General features: G+C 41.6%; 40 non-coding genes across 40 annotated transcripts; all 40 read right to left on the bottom strand.

Moving 5' to 3' along the window:
• Positions 1-592: 592 nt before the first annotated feature.
• trnaa-ugc (transfer RNA alanine (anticodon UGC)) lies at positions 593-664 on the bottom strand. Its single transcript has one exon. It is a non-coding gene; the product is annotated as a tRNA-Ala (tRNA).
• A 251-nt stretch (positions 665-915) lies between these two features.
• On the bottom strand, positions 916-997 carry trnas-aga (transfer RNA serine (anticodon AGA)). The gene has a single exon. It is a non-coding gene; the product is annotated as a tRNA-Ser (tRNA).
• Positions 998-1,264: 267 nt separating this feature from the next.
• On the bottom strand, positions 1,265-1,346 carry trnas-aga (transfer RNA serine (anticodon AGA)). Its single transcript has one exon. It is a non-coding gene; the product is annotated as a tRNA-Ser (tRNA).
• A 241-nt stretch (positions 1,347-1,587) lies between these two features.
• On the bottom strand, positions 1,588-1,659 carry trnaa-ugc (transfer RNA alanine (anticodon UGC)). The gene has a single exon. It is a non-coding gene; the product is annotated as a tRNA-Ala (tRNA).
• Positions 1,660-1,914: 255 nt separating this feature from the next.
• Positions 1,915-1,996, bottom strand: trnas-aga (transfer RNA serine (anticodon AGA)). Its single transcript has one exon. It is a non-coding gene; the product is annotated as a tRNA-Ser (tRNA).
• A 281-nt stretch (positions 1,997-2,277) lies between these two features.
• Positions 2,278-2,349, bottom strand: trnaa-agc (transfer RNA alanine (anticodon AGC)). Its single transcript has one exon. It is a non-coding gene; the product is annotated as a tRNA-Ala (tRNA).
• A 251-nt stretch (positions 2,350-2,600) lies between these two features.
• On the bottom strand, positions 2,601-2,682 carry trnas-aga (transfer RNA serine (anticodon AGA)). Its single transcript has one exon. It is a non-coding gene; the product is annotated as a tRNA-Ser (tRNA).
• Positions 2,683-2,949: 267 nt separating this feature from the next.
• On the bottom strand, positions 2,950-3,031 carry trnas-aga (transfer RNA serine (anticodon AGA)). Its single transcript has one exon. It is a non-coding gene; the product is annotated as a tRNA-Ser (tRNA).
• A 241-nt stretch (positions 3,032-3,272) lies between these two features.
• trnaa-ugc (transfer RNA alanine (anticodon UGC)) lies at positions 3,273-3,344 on the bottom strand. The gene has a single exon. It is a non-coding gene; the product is annotated as a tRNA-Ala (tRNA).
• Positions 3,345-3,599: 255 nt separating this feature from the next.
• trnas-aga (transfer RNA serine (anticodon AGA)) lies at positions 3,600-3,681 on the bottom strand. The gene has a single exon. It is a non-coding gene; the product is annotated as a tRNA-Ser (tRNA).
• Positions 3,682-3,962: 281 nt separating this feature from the next.
• Positions 3,963-4,034, bottom strand: trnaa-agc (transfer RNA alanine (anticodon AGC)). Its single transcript has one exon. It is a non-coding gene; the product is annotated as a tRNA-Ala (tRNA).
• A 251-nt stretch (positions 4,035-4,285) lies between these two features.
• trnas-aga (transfer RNA serine (anticodon AGA)) lies at positions 4,286-4,367 on the bottom strand. The gene has a single exon. It is a non-coding gene; the product is annotated as a tRNA-Ser (tRNA).
• Positions 4,368-4,609: 242 nt separating this feature from the next.
• Positions 4,610-4,681, bottom strand: trnaa-ugc (transfer RNA alanine (anticodon UGC)). The gene has a single exon. It is a non-coding gene; the product is annotated as a tRNA-Ala (tRNA).
• Positions 4,682-4,932: 251 nt separating this feature from the next.
• On the bottom strand, positions 4,933-5,014 carry trnas-aga (transfer RNA serine (anticodon AGA)). The gene has a single exon. It is a non-coding gene; the product is annotated as a tRNA-Ser (tRNA).
• Positions 5,015-5,281: 267 nt separating this feature from the next.
• trnas-aga (transfer RNA serine (anticodon AGA)) lies at positions 5,282-5,363 on the bottom strand. Its single transcript has one exon. It is a non-coding gene; the product is annotated as a tRNA-Ser (tRNA).
• Positions 5,364-5,604: 241 nt separating this feature from the next.
• trnaa-ugc (transfer RNA alanine (anticodon UGC)) lies at positions 5,605-5,676 on the bottom strand. The gene has a single exon. It is a non-coding gene; the product is annotated as a tRNA-Ala (tRNA).
• A 255-nt stretch (positions 5,677-5,931) lies between these two features.
• On the bottom strand, positions 5,932-6,013 carry trnas-aga (transfer RNA serine (anticodon AGA)). The gene has a single exon. It is a non-coding gene; the product is annotated as a tRNA-Ser (tRNA).
• A 267-nt stretch (positions 6,014-6,280) lies between these two features.
• On the bottom strand, positions 6,281-6,362 carry trnas-aga (transfer RNA serine (anticodon AGA)). Its single transcript has one exon. It is a non-coding gene; the product is annotated as a tRNA-Ser (tRNA).
• Positions 6,363-6,603: 241 nt separating this feature from the next.
• trnaa-ugc (transfer RNA alanine (anticodon UGC)) lies at positions 6,604-6,675 on the bottom strand. The gene has a single exon. It is a non-coding gene; the product is annotated as a tRNA-Ala (tRNA).
• A 618-nt stretch (positions 6,676-7,293) lies between these two features.
• Positions 7,294-7,365, bottom strand: trnaa-agc (transfer RNA alanine (anticodon AGC)). The gene has a single exon. It is a non-coding gene; the product is annotated as a tRNA-Ala (tRNA).
• Positions 7,366-7,616: 251 nt separating this feature from the next.
• Positions 7,617-7,698, bottom strand: trnas-aga (transfer RNA serine (anticodon AGA)). Its single transcript has one exon. It is a non-coding gene; the product is annotated as a tRNA-Ser (tRNA).
• Positions 7,699-7,940: 242 nt separating this feature from the next.
• trnaa-agc (transfer RNA alanine (anticodon AGC)) lies at positions 7,941-8,012 on the bottom strand. The gene has a single exon. It is a non-coding gene; the product is annotated as a tRNA-Ala (tRNA).
• A 251-nt stretch (positions 8,013-8,263) lies between these two features.
• On the bottom strand, positions 8,264-8,345 carry trnas-aga (transfer RNA serine (anticodon AGA)). Its single transcript has one exon. It is a non-coding gene; the product is annotated as a tRNA-Ser (tRNA).
• Positions 8,346-8,587: 242 nt separating this feature from the next.
• trnaa-agc (transfer RNA alanine (anticodon AGC)) lies at positions 8,588-8,659 on the bottom strand. The gene has a single exon. It is a non-coding gene; the product is annotated as a tRNA-Ala (tRNA).
• Positions 8,660-8,910: 251 nt separating this feature from the next.
• On the bottom strand, positions 8,911-8,992 carry trnas-aga (transfer RNA serine (anticodon AGA)). Its single transcript has one exon. It is a non-coding gene; the product is annotated as a tRNA-Ser (tRNA).
• Positions 8,993-9,234: 242 nt separating this feature from the next.
• trnaa-agc (transfer RNA alanine (anticodon AGC)) lies at positions 9,235-9,306 on the bottom strand. Its single transcript has one exon. It is a non-coding gene; the product is annotated as a tRNA-Ala (tRNA).
• Positions 9,307-9,557: 251 nt separating this feature from the next.
• On the bottom strand, positions 9,558-9,639 carry trnas-aga (transfer RNA serine (anticodon AGA)). Its single transcript has one exon. It is a non-coding gene; the product is annotated as a tRNA-Ser (tRNA).
• Positions 9,640-9,881: 242 nt separating this feature from the next.
• On the bottom strand, positions 9,882-9,953 carry trnaa-ugc (transfer RNA alanine (anticodon UGC)). The gene has a single exon. It is a non-coding gene; the product is annotated as a tRNA-Ala (tRNA).
• A 251-nt stretch (positions 9,954-10,204) lies between these two features.
• On the bottom strand, positions 10,205-10,286 carry trnas-aga (transfer RNA serine (anticodon AGA)). Its single transcript has one exon. It is a non-coding gene; the product is annotated as a tRNA-Ser (tRNA).
• Positions 10,287-10,553: 267 nt separating this feature from the next.
• Positions 10,554-10,635, bottom strand: trnas-aga (transfer RNA serine (anticodon AGA)). The gene has a single exon. It is a non-coding gene; the product is annotated as a tRNA-Ser (tRNA).
• A 241-nt stretch (positions 10,636-10,876) lies between these two features.
• trnaa-ugc (transfer RNA alanine (anticodon UGC)) lies at positions 10,877-10,948 on the bottom strand. The gene has a single exon. It is a non-coding gene; the product is annotated as a tRNA-Ala (tRNA).
• A 255-nt stretch (positions 10,949-11,203) lies between these two features.
• On the bottom strand, positions 11,204-11,285 carry trnas-aga (transfer RNA serine (anticodon AGA)). The gene has a single exon. It is a non-coding gene; the product is annotated as a tRNA-Ser (tRNA).
• A 267-nt stretch (positions 11,286-11,552) lies between these two features.
• Positions 11,553-11,634, bottom strand: trnas-aga (transfer RNA serine (anticodon AGA)). The gene has a single exon. It is a non-coding gene; the product is annotated as a tRNA-Ser (tRNA).
• A 241-nt stretch (positions 11,635-11,875) lies between these two features.
• trnaa-ugc (transfer RNA alanine (anticodon UGC)) lies at positions 11,876-11,947 on the bottom strand. Its single transcript has one exon. It is a non-coding gene; the product is annotated as a tRNA-Ala (tRNA).
• A 618-nt stretch (positions 11,948-12,565) lies between these two features.
• On the bottom strand, positions 12,566-12,637 carry trnaa-agc (transfer RNA alanine (anticodon AGC)). The gene has a single exon. It is a non-coding gene; the product is annotated as a tRNA-Ala (tRNA).
• Positions 12,638-12,888: 251 nt separating this feature from the next.
• On the bottom strand, positions 12,889-12,970 carry trnas-aga (transfer RNA serine (anticodon AGA)). Its single transcript has one exon. It is a non-coding gene; the product is annotated as a tRNA-Ser (tRNA).
• A 242-nt stretch (positions 12,971-13,212) lies between these two features.
• trnaa-agc (transfer RNA alanine (anticodon AGC)) lies at positions 13,213-13,284 on the bottom strand. Its single transcript has one exon. It is a non-coding gene; the product is annotated as a tRNA-Ala (tRNA).
• Positions 13,285-13,535: 251 nt separating this feature from the next.
• Positions 13,536-13,617, bottom strand: trnas-aga (transfer RNA serine (anticodon AGA)). The gene has a single exon. It is a non-coding gene; the product is annotated as a tRNA-Ser (tRNA).
• A 242-nt stretch (positions 13,618-13,859) lies between these two features.
• trnaa-ugc (transfer RNA alanine (anticodon UGC)) lies at positions 13,860-13,931 on the bottom strand. Its single transcript has one exon. It is a non-coding gene; the product is annotated as a tRNA-Ala (tRNA).
• A 251-nt stretch (positions 13,932-14,182) lies between these two features.
• On the bottom strand, positions 14,183-14,264 carry trnas-aga (transfer RNA serine (anticodon AGA)). Its single transcript has one exon. It is a non-coding gene; the product is annotated as a tRNA-Ser (tRNA).
• Between the last annotated feature and the right edge of the window lie 53 nt (positions 14,265-14,317).

Below are 14,317 nucleotides of genomic sequence, written 5' to 3'. Positions count from 1 at the left end.
TTAATTGGAATGCAGTTCAATACTTTTTTTTCAAAACGTCTAAAATGAAGTGAACATGAAGAAAGTTGTTGTGTCTGGTTAAAATTGTGTACCCAGGTGTAATGTTACTACTGCGGGGATCCGGTTCCCCGCACGGATCCCCGCCGCCGGGGCTTCCGTGCTGCGCATGCTTCACCGTCTGCGTCTTTACGCGCAGTCGCTTAGTTTACAAGCCGTAGTACGGCGGCTGGTCGGCCGCGTGGACGGCTGCGCGCGCGTACGGGCTCGAGTCAAATAATAGATGCAAGTCCCTTTAGACCGCGCAGACATCGACCGGGCGCCGATGCCAGCGGCCGGGTCCGTTCGGGCCGCATCAATATCCAACCAAACGTGCCGCGTCGGAGAAAACCTACGCGCCAAGTTCACACGTGTGAATAATTGCCATGTGAATAATTCTGGAACACACATAATAAGGTAAGGGTTTGGTTTTTACTAGGTAAATTACCGTTGGTGCTTTTTTCCCTTGTTGGACGGTATATTTGATGGCTCCTCTTATCATGACATTTCCCCACGACTTACCTGAAAACCTTTTAAATTTGCGCATAATATCTAATGGAGATGCCGGGGATTGAACCCAGGACCTCATACATGCAAAGCATGCGCTCTACCACTGAGCTACATCCCCTGCACAACTGCCAAAAATGACTTTGTTTTCGCGTATATAAAGGAAGAAGTGTGAGTAAAAAACAATGAATGGAGACGTTTCCAAGGGAAAACCTACTATGACTGGCAAAAAGCTAACTTGGGAAGACTGAATGCATCACTTTAAATAAAAATCCTTGTGAATTTGGAGTTTCAAAGTGGGACTGCACACGTTAAGGTATGAATATCAAAAAATGACTCTGCGGTGGGACCAGAAAGCTCTACAGTCAACTTCGTTGCTGGCAGGACTCGAACCTGCGCGGGGAGACCCCAATGGATTTCTAGTCCATCGCCTTAACCTCTCGGCCACAACAACACATAAAAACTAAAAATAAATTGAATTTTGCTAATATCAGACACTGGCTAAGTGGCTTATACAAAGACTGCCATGTGAATAATTCTTGAAGTGAATACAAGGGAAAACCTACTATGACTGGCAAAAAGCTAACTTGGGAAGACTGAATGCATCACTTTAAATAAAAATCCTTGTGAATTTGGAGTTTCAAAGTGGGACTGCACACGTTAAGGTATGAATATCAAAGAATGACTCTGCGGTGGGACCAGAAAGCTCTACAGTCAACTTCGTTGCTGGCAGGACTCGAACCTGCGCGGGGAGACCCCAATGGATTTCTAGTCCATCGCCTTAACCTCTCGGCCACAACAACGCATAAAAACTGGATAAATTGACTTTTGCTAATATCAGACACTGGCTAAGTGGCGTATATAAAGACTGCCATGTGAATAATTCTGGAACACACATAATAAGGTAAGGGTGTGGTTTTTACTTGGTAAATTACCGTTGGTGCTTTTTTTCCTTGTTGGACGGTATATTTGATGGCTCCTCTTATCATGACATTTCCCCACGACTTACCTGAAACACTTATTAAATTTGCGCATAATATCTAATGGAGATGCTGGGGATTGAACCCAGGACCTCATACATGCAAAGCATGCGCTCTACCACTGAGCTACATCCCCTGCACAACTGCCAAAAATTACTTTGTTTTCGCGTATATAAAGGAAGAAGTGTGAGTAAAAAACAATGAATGGAGACGTTTCCAAGGGAAAACCTAACTAAGAAAACCTAAGAAAAGCTAACTTGGGAAGACTGAATGCATCACTTTAAATAAAAATCCTTGTGAATTTGGAGTTTCAAAGTGGGACTGCACACGTTAAGGTATGAATATCAAAAAATGACTCTGCGGTGGGACCAGAAAGCTCTACAGTCAACTTCGTTGCTGGCAGGACTCGAACCTGCGCGGGGAGACCCCAATGGATTTCTAGTCCATCGCCTTAACCTCTCGGCCACAACAACACATAAAAACTAAAAATAAATTGAATTTTGCTAATATCAGACACTGGCTAAGTGGCTTATACAAAGACTGCCATGTGAATAATTCTGGAAGTGGCGTATATAAAGACTGCCATGTGAATAATTCTGGAACACACATAATAAGGTAAGGGTTTGGTTTTTACTAGGTAAATTACCGTTGGTGCTTTTTTCCCTTGTTGGACGGTATATTTGATGGCTCCTCTTATCATGACATTTCCCCACGACTTACCTGAAAACCTTTTAAATTTGCGCATAATATCTAATGGAGATGCCGGGGATTGAACCCAGGACCTCATACATGCTAAGCATGCGCTCTACCACTGAGCTACATCCCCTGCACAACTGCCAAAAATGACTTTGTTTTCGCGTATATAAAGGAAGAAGTGTGAGAAAAAAACAATGAATGGAGACGTTTCCAAGGGAAAACCTACTATGACTGGCAAAAATCTAACTTGGGAAGACTGAATGCATCACTTTAAATAAAAATCCTTGTGAATTTGGAGTTTCAAAGTGGGACTGCACACGTTAAGGTATGAATATCAAAAAATGACTCTGCGGTGGGACCAGAAAGCTCTACAGTCAACTTCGTTGCTGGCAGGACTCGAACCTGCGCGGGGAGACCCCAATGGATTTCTAGTCCATCGCCTTAACCTCTCGGCCACAACAACACATAAAAACTAAAAATAAATTGAATTTTGCTAATATCAGACACTGGCTAAGTGGCTTATACAAAGACTGCCATGTGAATAATTCTTGAAGTGAATACAAGGGAAAACCTACTATGACTGGCAAAAAGCTAACTTGGGAAGACTGAATGCATCACTTTAAATAAAAATCCTTGTGAATTTGGAGTTTCAAAGTGGGACTGCACACGTTAAGGTATGAATATCAAAGAATGACTCTGCGGTGGGACCAGAAAGCTCTACAGTCAACTTCGTTGCTGGCAGGACTCGAACCTGCGCGGGGAGACCCCAATGGATTTCTAGTCCATCGCCTTAACCTCTCGGCCACAACAACGCATAAAAACTGGATAAATTGACTTTTGCCAATATCAGACACTGGCTAAGTGGCGTATATAAAGACTGCCATGTGAATAATTCTGGAACACACATAATAAGGTAAGGGTGTGGTTTTTACTTGGTAAATTACCGTTGGTGCTTTTTTTCCTTGTTGGACGGTATATTTGATGGCTCCTCTTATCATGACATTTCCCCACGACTTACCTGAAACACTTATTAAATTTGCGCATAATATCTAATGGAGATGCTGGGGATTGAACCCAGGACCTCATACATGCAAAGCATGCGCTCTACCACTGAGCTACATCCCCTGCACAACTGCCAAAAATTACTTTGTTTTCGCGTATATAAAGGAAGAAGTGTGAGTAAAAAACAATGAATGGAGACGTTTCCAAGGGAAAACCTAACTAAGAAAACCTAAGAAAAGCTAACTTGGGAAGACTGAATGCATCACTTTAAATAAAAATCCTTGTGAATTTGGAGTTTCAAAGTGGGACTGCACACGTTAAGGTATGAATATCAAAAAATGACTCTGCGGTGGGACCAGAAAGCTCTACAGTCAACTTCGTTGCTGGCAGGACTCGAACCTGCGCGGGGAGACCCCAATGGATTTCTAGTCCATCGCCTTAACCTCTCGGCCACAACAACACATAAAAACTAAAAATAAATTGAATTTTGCTAATATCAGACACTGGCTAAGTGGCTTATACAAAGACTGCCATGTGAATAATTCTGGAAGTGGCGTATATAAAGACTGCCATGTGAATAATTCTGGAACACACATAATAAGGTAAGGGTTTGGTTTTTACTAGGTAAATTACCGTTGGTGCTTTTTTCCCTTGTTGGACGGTATATTTGATGGCTCCTCTTATCATGACATTTCCCCACGACTTACCTGAAAACCTTTTAAATTTGCGCATAATATCTAATGGAGATGCCGGGGATTGAACCCAGGACCTCATACATGCTAAGCATGCGTTCTACCACTGAGCTACATCCCCTGCACAACTGCCAAAAATGACTTTGTTTTCGCGTATATAAAGGAAGAAGTGTGAGAAAAAAACAATGAATGGAGACGTTTCCAAGGGAAAACCTACTATGACTGGCAAAAATCTAACTTGGGAAGACTGAATGCATCACTTTAAATAAAAATCCTTGTGAATTTGGAGTTTCAAAGTGGGACTGCACACGTTAAGGTATGAATATCAAAAAATGACTCTGCGGTGGGACCAGAAAGCTCTACAGTCAACTTCGTTGCTGGCAGGACTCGAACCTGCGCGGGGAGACCCCAATGGATTTCTAGTCCATCGCCTTAACCTCTCGGCCACAACAACACATAAAAACTAAAAATAAATTGAATTTTGCTAATATCAGACACTGGCTAAGTGGCTTATATAAAGACTGCCGTGTGAATAATTCTGGAACACACATAATAAGGTAAGGGTGTGGTTTTTACTTGGTAAATTACCGTTGGTGCTTTTTTCCCTTGTTGGACGGTATATTTGATGGCTCCTCTTATCATGACATTTCCCCACGACTTACCTGAAAACCTTTTAAATTTGCGCATAATATCTAATGGAGATGCCGGGGATTGAACCCAGGACCTCATACATGCAAAGCATGCGCTCTACCACTGAGCTACACCCCCTGCACAACTGCAAAAAATTACTTTGTTTTTGCGTATATAAAGGAAGAAGTGTGAGAAAAAAACAATGAATGGAGACGTTTCCAAGGGAAAACCTACTATGACTGGCAAAAAGCTAACTTGGGAAGACTGAATGCATCACTTAAAATAAAAATCCTTGTGAATTTGGAGTTTCAAAGTGGGACTGCACACGTTAAGGTATGAATATCAAAAAATGACTCTGCGGTGGGACCAGAAAGCTCTACAGTCAACTTCGTTGCTGGCAGGACTCGAACCTGCGCGGGGAGACCCCAATGGATTTCTAGTCCATCGCCTTAACCTCTCGGCCACAACAACACATAAAAACTAAAAATAAATGGAATTTTGCTAATATCAGACACCGGCTAAGTGGCTTATACAAAGACTGCCATGTGAATAATTCTTGAAGTGAATACAAGGGAAAACCTACTATGACTGGCAAAAAGCTAACTTGGGAAGACTGAATGCATCACTTTAAATAAAAATCCTTGTGAATTTGGAGTTTCAAAGTGGGACTGCACACGTTAAGGTATGAATATCAAAAAATGACTCTGCGGTGGGACCAGAAAGCTCTACAGTCAACTTCGTTGCTGGCAGGACTCGAACCTGCGCGGGGAGACCCCAATGGATTTCTAGTCCATCGCCTTAACCTCTCGGCCACAACAACGCATAAAAACTGGATAAATTGACTTTTGCCAATATCAGACACTGGCTAAGTGGCGTATATAAAGACTGCCATGTGAATAATTCTGGAACACACATAATAAGGTAAGGGTGTGGTTTTTACTTGGTAAATTACCGTTGGTGCTTTTTTTCCTTGTTGGACGGTATATTTGATGGCTCCTCTTATCATGACATTTCCCCACGACTTACCTGAAACACTTATTAAATTTGCGCATAATATCTAATGGAGATGCTGGGGATTGAACCCAGGACCTCATACATGCAAAGCATGCGCTCTACCACTGAGCTACATCCCCTGCACAACTGCCAAAAATTACTTTGTTTTCGCGTATATAAAGGAAGAAGTGTGAGTAAAAAACAATGAATGGAGACGTTTCCAAGGGAAAACCTAACTAAGAAAACCTAAGAAAAGCTAACTTGGGAAGACTGAATGCATCACTTTAAATAAAAATCCTTGTGAATTTGGAGTTTCAAAGTGGGACTGCACACGTTAAGGTATGAATATCAAAAAATGACTCTGCGGTGGGACCAGAAAGCTCTACAGTCAACTTCGTTGCTGGCAGGACTCGAACCTGCGCGGGGAGACCCCAATGGATTTCTAGTCCATCGCCTTAACCTCTCGGCCACAACAACACATAAAAACTAAAAATAAATGGAATTTTGCTAATATCAGACACCGGCTAAGTGGCTTATACAAAGACTGCCATGTGAATAATTCTTGAAGTGAATACAAGGGAAAACCTACTATGACTGGCAAAAAGCTAACTTGGGAAGACTGAATGCATCACTTTAAATAAAAATCCTTGTGAATTTGGAGTTTCAAAGTGGGACTGCACACGTTAAGGTATGAATATCAAAAAATGACTCTGCGGTGGGACCAGAAAGCTCTACAGTCAACTTCGTTGCTGGCAGGACTCGAACCTGCGCGGGGAGACCCCAATGGATTTCTAGTCCATCGCCTTAACCTCTCGGCCACAACAACGCATAAAAACTGGATAAATTGACTTTTGCCAATATCAGACACTGGCTAAGTGGCGTATATAAAGACTGCCATGTGAATAATTCTGGAACACACATAATAAGGTAAGGGTGTGGTTTTTACTTGGTAAATTACCGTTGGTGCTTTTTTTCCTTGTTGGACGGTATATTTGATGGCTCCTCTTATCATGACATTTCCCCACGACTTACCTGAAACACTTATTAAATTTGCGCATAATATCTAATGGAGATGCTGGGGATTGAACCCAGGACCTCATACATGCAAAGCATGCGCTCTACCACTGAGCTACATCCCCTGCACAACTGCCAAAAATTACTTTGTTTTCGCGTATATAAAGGAAGAAGTGTGAGTAAAAAACAATGAATGGAGACGTTTCCAAGGGAAAACCTAACTAAGAAAACCTAAGAAAAGCTAACTTGGGAAGACTGAATGCATCACTTTAAATAAAAATCCTTGTGAATTTGGAGTTTCAAAGTGGGACTGCACACGTTAAGGTATGAATATGAAAAAATGACTCTGCGGTGGGACCAGAAAGCTCTACAGTCAACTTCGTTGCTGGCAGGACTCGAACCTGCGCGGGGAGACCCCAATGGATTTCTAGTCCATCTCCTTAACCTCTCGGCCACAACAACACATAAAAACTAAAAATAAATGGAATTTTGCTAATATCAGACACTGGCTAAGTGGCTTATACAAAGACTGCCATGTGAATAATTCTGGAAGTGGCGTATATAAAGACTGCCATGTGAATAATTCTGGAACACACATAATAAGGTAAGGGTTTGGTTTTTACTAGGTAAATTACCGTTGGTGCTTTTTTCCCTTGTTGGACGGTATATTTGATGGCTCCTCTTATCATGACATTTCCCCACGACTTACCTGAAAACCTTTTAAATTTGCGCATAATATCTAATGGAGATGCCGGGGATTGAACCCAGGACCTCATACATGCTAAGCATGCGCTCTACCACTGAGCTACATCCCCTGCACAAATTCCAAAAATTACTTTGTTTTTTCGTATATAAAGGAAGAAGTGTGAGAAAAAAACAATGAATGGAGACGTTTCCAAGGGAAAACCTACTATGACTGGCAAAAAGCTAACTTGGGAAGACTGAATGCATCACTTTAAATAAAAATCCTTGTGAATTTGGAGTTTCAAAGTGGGACTGCACACGTTAAGGTATGAATATCAAAAAATGACTCTGCGGTGGGACCAGAAAGCTCTACAGTCAACTTCGTTGCTGGCAGGACTCGAACCTGCGCGGGGAGACCCCAATGGATTTCTAGTCCATCGCCTTAACCTCTCGGCCACAACAACACATAAAAACTAAAAATAAATTGAATTTTGCTAATATCAGACACTGGCTAAGTGGCTTATATAAAGACTGCCGTGTGAATAATTCTGGAACACACATAATAAGGTAAGGGTGTGGTTTTTACTTGGTAAATTACCGTTGGTGCTTTTTTCCCTTGTTGGACGGTATATTTGATGGCTCCTCTTATCATGACATTTCCCCACGACTTACCTGAAAACCTTTTAAATTTGCGCATAATATCTAATGGAGATGCCGGGGATTGAACCCAGGACCTCATACATGCTAAGCATGCGCTCTACCACTGAGCTACATCCCCTGCACAACTGCCAAAAATGACTTTGTTTTCGCGTATATAAAGGAAGAAGTGTGAGAAAAAAACAATGAATGGAGACGTTTCCAAGGGAAAACCTACTATGACTGGCAAAAAGCTAACTTGGGAAGACTGAATGCATCACTTTAAATAAAAATCCTTGTGAATTTGGAGTTTCAAAGTGGGACTGCACACGTTAAGGTATGAATATGAAAAAATGACTCTGCGGTGGGACCAGAAAGCTCTACAGTCAACTTCGTTGCTGGCAGGACTCGAACCTGCGCGGGGAGACCCCAATGGATTTCTAGTCCATCGCCTTAACCTCTCGGCCACAACAACACATAAAAACTAAAAATAAATTGAATTTTGCTAATATCAGACACTGGCTAAGTGGCTTATATAAAGACTGCCGTGTGAATAATTCTGGAACACACATAATAAGGTAAGGGTGTGGTTTTTACTTGGTAAATTACCGTTGGTGCTTTTTTCCCTTGTTGGACGGTATATTTGATGGCTCCTCTTATCATGACATTTCCCCACGACTTACCTGAAAACCTTTTAAATTTGCGCATAATATCTAATGGAGATGCCGGGGATTGAACCCAGGACCTCATACATGCTAAGCATGCGCTCTACCACTGAGCTACATCCCCTGCACAACTGCCAAAAATGACTTTGTTTTCGCGTATATAAAGGAAGAAGTGTGAGAAAAAAACAATGAATGGAGACGTTTCCAAGGGAAAACCTACTATGACTGGCAAAAAGCTAACTTGGGAAGACTGAATGCATCACTTTAAATAAAAATCCTTGTGAATTTGGAGTTTCAAAGTGGGACTGCACACGTTAAGGTATGAATATCAAAAAATGACTCTGCGGTGGGACCAGAAAGCTCTACAGTCAACTTCGTTGCTGGCAGGACTCGAACCTGCGCGGGGAGACCCCAATGGATTTCTAGTCCATCGCCTTAACCTCTCGGCCACAACAACACATAAAAACTAAAAATAAATTGAATTTTGCTAATATCAGACACTGGCTAAGTGGCTTATATAAAGACTGCCGTGTGAATAATTCTGGAACACACATAATAAGGTAAGGGTGTGGTTTTTACTTGGTAAATTACCGTTGGTGCTTTTTTCCCTTGTTGGACGGTATATTTGATGGCTCCTCTTATCATGACATTTCCCCACGACTTACCTGAAAACCTTTTAAATTTGCGCATAATATCTAATGGAGATGCCGGGGATTGAACCCAGGACCTCATACATGCTAAGCATGCGCTCTACCACTGAGCTACATCCCCTGCACAACTGCCAAAAATGACTTTGTTTTCGCGTATATAAAGGAAGAAGTGTGAGAAAAAAACAATGAATGGAGACGTTTCCAAGGGAAAACCTACTATGACTGGCAAAAAGCTAACTTGGGAAGACTGAATGCATCACTTTAAATAAAAATCCTTGTGAATTTGGAGTTTCAAAGTGGGACTGCACACGTTAAGGTATGAATATCAAAAAATGACTCTGCGGTGGGACCAGAAAGCTCTACAGTCAACTTCGTTGCTGGCAGGACTCGAACCTGCGCGGGGAGACCCCAATGGATTTCTAGTCCATCGCCTTAACCTCTCGGCCACAACAACACATAAAAACTAAAAATAAATTGAATTTTGCTAATATCAGACACTGGCTAAGTGGCTTATATAAAGACTGCCGTGTGAATAATTCTGGAACACACATAATAAGGTAAGGGTGTGGTTTTTACTTGGTAAATTACCGTTGGTGCTTTTTTCCCTTGTTGGACGGTATATTTGATGGCTCCTCTTATCATGACATTTCCCCACGACTTACCTGAAAACCTTTTAAATTTGCGCATAATATCTAATGGAGATGCCGGGGATTGAACCCAGGACCTCATACATGCAAAGCATGCGCTCTACCACTGAGCTACACCCTCTGCACAACTGCCAAAAATTACTTTGTTTTTGCGTATATAAAGGAAGAAGTGTGAGAAAAAAACAATGAATGGAGACGTTTCCAAGGGAAAACCTACTATGACTGGCAAAAAGCTAACTTGGGAAGACTGAATGCATCACTTAAAATAAAAATCCTTGTGAATTTGGAGTTTCAAAGTGGGACTGCACACGTTAAGGTATGAATATCAAAAAATGACTCTGCGGTGGGACCAGAAAGCTCTACAGTCAACTTCGTTGCTGGCAGGACTCGAACCTGCGCGGGGAGACCCCAATGGATTTCTAGTCCATCGCCTTAACCTCTCGGCCACAACAACACATAAAAACTAAAAATAAATGGAATTTTGCTAATATCAGACACCGGCTAAGTGGCTTATACAAAGACTGCCATGTGAATAATTCTTGAAGTGAATACAAGGGAAAACCTACTATGACTGGCAAAAAGCTAACTTGGGAAGACTGAATGCATCACTTTAAATAAAAATCCTTGTGAATTTGGAGTTTCAAAGTGGGACTGCACACGTTAAGGTATGAATATCAAAAAATGACTCTGCGGTGGGACCAGAAAGCTCTACAGTCAACTTCGTTGCTGGCAGGACTCGAACCTGCGCGGGGAGACCCCAATGGATTTCTAGTCCATCGCCTTAACCTCTCGGCCACAACAACGCATAAAAACTGGATAAATTGACTTTTGCCAATATCAGACACTGGCTAAGTGGCGTATATAAAGACTGCCATGTGAATAATTCTGGAACACACATAATAAGGTAAGGGTGTGGTTTTTACTTGGTAAATTACCGTTGGTGCTTTTTTTCCTTGTTGGACGGTATATTTGATGGCTCCTCTTATCATGACATTTCCCCACGACTTACCTGAAACACTTATTAAATTTGCGCATAATATCTAATGGAGATGCTGGGGATTGAACCCAGGACCTCATACATGCAAAGCATGCGCTCTACCACTGAGCTACATCCCCTGCACAACTGCCAAAAATTACTTTGTTTTCGCGTATATAAAGGAAGAAGTGTGAGTAAAAAACAATGAATGGAGACGTTTCCAAGGGAAAACCTAACTAAGAAAACCTAAGAAAAGCTAACTTGGGAAGACTGAATGCATCACTTTAAATAAAAATCCTTGTGAATTTGGAGTTTCAAAGTGGGACTGCACACGTTAAGGTATGAATATCAAAAAATGACTCTGCGGTGGGACCAGAAAGCTCTACAGTCAACTTCGTTGCTGGCAGGACTCGAACCTGCGCGGGGAGACCCCAATGGATTTCTAGTCCATCGCCTTAACCTCTCGGCCACAACAACACATAAAAACTAAAAATAAATGGAATTTTGCTAATATCAGACACCGGCTAAGTGGCTTATACAAAGACTGCCATGTGAATAATTCTTGAAGTGAATACAAGGGAAAACCTACTATGACTGGCAAAAAGCTAACTTGGGAAGACTGAATGCATCACTTTAAATAAAAATCCTTGTGAATTTGGAGTTTCAAAGTGGGACTGCACACGTTAAGGTATGAATATCAAAAAATGACTCTGCGGTGGGACCAGAAAGCTCTACAGTCAACTTCGTTGCTGGCAGGACTCGAACCTGCGCGGGGAGACCCCAATGGATTTCTAGTCCATCGCCTTAACCTCTCGGCCACAACAACGCATAAAAACTGGATAAATTGACTTTTGCCAATATCAGACACTGGCTAAGTGGCGTATATAAAGACTGCCATGTGAATAATTCTGGAACACACATAATAAGGTAAGGGTGTGGTTTTTACTTGGTAAATTACCGTTGGTGCTTTTTTTCCTTGTTGGACGGTATATTTGATGGCTCCTCTTATCATGACATTTCCCCACGACTTACCTGAAACACTTATTAAATTTGCGCATAATATCTAATGGAGATGCTGGGGATTGAACCCAGGACCTCATACATGCAAAGCATGCGCTCTACCACTGAGCTACATCCCCTGCACAACTGCCAAAAATTACTTTGTTTTCGCGTATATAAAGGAAGAAGTGTGAGTAAAAAACAATGAATGGAGACGTTTCCAAGGGAAAACCTAACTAAGAAAACCTAAGAAAAGCTAACTTGGGAAGACTGAATGCATCACTTTAAATAAAAATCCTTGTGAATTTGGAGTTTCAAAGTGGGACTGCACACGTTAAGGTATGAATATGAAAAAATGACTCTGCGGTGGGACCAGAAAGCTCTACAGTCAACTTCGTTGCTGGCAGGACTCGAACCTGCGCGGGGAGACCCCAATGGATTTCTAGTCCATCTCCTTAACCTCTCGGCCACAACAACACATAAAAACTAAAAATAAATGGAATTTTGCTAATATCAGACACTGGCTAAGTGGCTTATACAAAGACTGCCATGTGAATAATTCTGGAAGTGGCGTATATAAAGACTGCCATGTGAATAATTCTGGAACACACATAATAAGGTAAGGGTTTGGTTTTTACTAGGTAAATTACCGTTGGTGCTTTTTTCCCTTGTTGGACGGTATATTTGATGGCTCCTCTTATCATGACATTTCCCCACGACTTACCTGAAAACCTTTTAAATTTGCGCATAATATCTAATGGAGATGCCGGGGATTGAACCCAGGACCTCATACATGCTAAGCATGCGCTCTACCACTGAGCTACATCCCCTGCACAAATTCCAAAAATTACTTTGTTTTTTCGTATATAAAGGAAGAAGTGTGAGAAAAAAACAATGAATGGAGACGTTTCCAAGGGAAAACCTACTATGACTGGCAAAAAGCTAACTTGGGAAGACTGAATGCATCACTTTAAATAAAAATCCTTGTGAATTTGGAGTTTCAAAGTGGGACTGCACACGTTAAGGTATGAATATCAAAAAATGACTCTGCGGTGGGACCAGAAAGCTCTACAGTCAACTTCGTTGCTGGCAGGACTCGAACCTGCGCGGGGAGACCCCAATGGATTTCTAGTCCATCGCCTTAACCTCTCGGCCACAACAACACATAAAAACTAAAAATAAATTGAATTTTGCTAATATCAGACACTGGCTAAGTGGCTTATATAAAGACTGCCGTGTGAATAATTCTGGAACACACATAATAAGGTAAGGGTGTGGTTTTTACTTGGTAAATTACCGTTGGTGCTTTTTTCCCTTGTTGGACGGTATATTTGATGGCTCCTCTTATCATGACATTTCCCCACGACTTACCTGAAAACCTTTTAAATTTGCGCATAATATCTAATGGAGATGCCGGGGATTGAACCCAGGACCTCATACATGCTAAGCATGCGCTCTACCACTGAGCTACATCCCCTGCACAACTGCCAAAAATGACTTTGTTTTCGCGTATATAAAGGAAGAAGTGTGAGAAAAAAACAATGAATGGAGACGTTTCCAAGGGAAAACCTACTATGACTGGCAAAAAGCTAACTTGGGAAGACTGAATGCATCACTTTAAATAAAAATCCTTGTGAATTTGGAGTTTCAAAGTGGGACTGCACACGTTAAGGTATGAATATCAAAAAATGACTCTGCGGTGGGACCAGAAAGCTCTACAGTCAACTTCGTTGCTGGCAGGACTCGAACCTGCGCGGGGAGACCCCAATGGATTTCTAGTCCATCGCCTTAACCTCTCGGCCACAACAACACATAAAAACTAAAAATAAATTGAATTTTGCTAATATCAGACACTGGCTAAGTGGCTTATATAAAGACTGCCGTGTGAATAATTCTGGAACACACATAATAAGGTAAGGGTGTGGTTTTTACTTGGTAAATTACCGTTGGTGCTTTTTTCCCTTGTTGGACGGTATATTTGATGGCTCCTCTTATCATGACATTTCCCCACGACTTACCTGAAAACCTTTTAAATTTGCGCATAATATCTAATGGAGATGCCGGGGATTGAACCCAGGACCTCATACATGCAAAGCATGCGCTCTACCACTGAGCTACACCCCCTGCACAACTGCCAAAAATTACTTTGTTTTTGCGTATATAAAGGAAGAAGTGTGAGAAAAAAACAATGAATGGAGACGTTTCCAAGGGAAAACCTACTATGACTGGCAAAAAGCTAACTTGGGAAGACTGAATGCATCACTTAAAATAAAAATCCTTGTGAATTTGGAGTTTCAAAGTGGGACTGCACACGTTAAGGTATGAATATCAAAAAATGACTCTGCGGTGGGACCAGAAAGCTCTACAGTCAACTTCGTTGCTGGCAGGACTCGAACCTGCGCGGGGAGACCCCAATGGATTTCTAGTCCATCGCCTTAACCTCTCGGCCACAACAACACATAAAAACTAAAAATAAATGGAATTTTGCTAATATCAGACACCGGCTAAGT

This window comes from Gasterosteus aculeatus, chromosome 5 (genome assembly GCF_964276395.1).
Source record: "Gasterosteus aculeatus chromosome 5, fGasAcu3.hap1.1, whole genome shotgun sequence".
In the NCBI taxonomy this organism is placed as follows: Eukaryota; Metazoa; Chordata; class Actinopteri; order Perciformes; family Gasterosteidae; genus Gasterosteus; species Gasterosteus aculeatus.
This window is presented reverse-complemented; position numbering and strand designations above follow the sequence as displayed.